The following is a 1,096-nucleotide window of genomic DNA, read 5'->3' as shown; positions in this document are numbered from 1 at the left end:
CAGTTTTTTCCCTGAGAGCCGGTTTGAACAATTCCGCAATTCAATTTTTCTTTGCGTCTTCACAATGAACAGAACCCTGCTCGAAAGTCTGCCTCTGGTCGGGAGGGAAGCACCTGATGACCTCATTTATTTAATGTAAAGAACAGAAGACAAACACACGTCTTCGTTCAAAAACCACCCTGCAGGTGGACACATAGTGAGATAAACACAGGGCAGAGACGCAGACAGTATCCGGAAACATCGGGAAATAGACAAGAGAAATAGATTGAGCGCTTTGTTATCAGAAAATTGTCTGAACCTCCACGGTCAATGAAAGGGCTTTTGTTGGTCGGTTTCCCATTGAACCGGAGAATTCGGGAGAACTTGGTGGATGGTTGGTTCGCTTCCCTTATTCCCCACCGTTGGAAAAGGTTTGTAGATCCCACCCGACCAATTCCTTTCAAAAGCCACTCTGTCCAAAGCCAATATATCCAGATTAGAAGGGAATAAAACTTGAAAAGAGCGTCACTGTGGATCAGTTTTCTCTCACTCAAAATTATCTGTTTAATGAAGTAAAAGATGCAGCTTACAAAGAATAAGGGAACAGCCACTGTCTCCCTTTTCGGCATGAGAAGAAAATCGATCTGGATGCTTGTGGAGACCAAGTTCCAACATAATGTTCCCGCCCAGGATCGAACCGGGGACTTTTCGCGTGTAAAGCAAACGTGATAACCGCTACACTACGGAAACCGATGGCATAGCATGTCACACAATGGGTAGCTGAATGGTGTGTTCTCTCTACTCGTACTTGGAATGTGTTGTTTCCATTGCAGCAAGAGACACAGACAGTGGCTGCTCCCCCTTATCTTTAAAAACTCTCAGGGTAGTGGGTTTGAGCCCCACGTTGGACGAGTACCGTTTTAAACTTATATGCTGCTTCCACCCGCCCCCCTCCGTCTCACCCCGCACCATGGGGCCGCGCCCGGGCTGAATCTCTCCAATTTGGTTTCCACCTCTGTCGCAGCATGAAATGGTCCTTATCAAAGTCACAAATGATACCCTACTTTGACTACCGCCATGATAAACTATCCCTCCTCATCCTTCTCAAATACAATAT

The 1,096-nt window shown here is 46.2% G+C and overlaps 1 non-coding gene across 1 annotated transcript; it reads right to left on the bottom strand.

Moving 5' to 3' along the window:
- Nucleotides 1-656: 656 nt before the first annotated feature.
- trnav-uac (transfer RNA valine (anticodon UAC)) lies at nucleotides 657-729 on the bottom strand. The gene has a single exon. It is a non-coding gene; the product is annotated as a tRNA-Val (tRNA).
- Nucleotides 730-1,096: the final 367 nt, after the last annotated feature.

Source organism: Heptranchias perlo, unplaced genomic scaffold (genome assembly GCF_035084215.1).
Source record: "Heptranchias perlo isolate sHepPer1 unplaced genomic scaffold, sHepPer1.hap1 HAP1_SCAFFOLD_50, whole genome shotgun sequence".
Classification (NCBI taxonomy): Eukaryota; Metazoa; Chordata; class Chondrichthyes; order Hexanchiformes; family Hexanchidae; genus Heptranchias; species Heptranchias perlo.
Note: the sequence above shows the minus strand (reverse complement) of the source record. Positions and strands in the feature narration are given on the sequence as shown.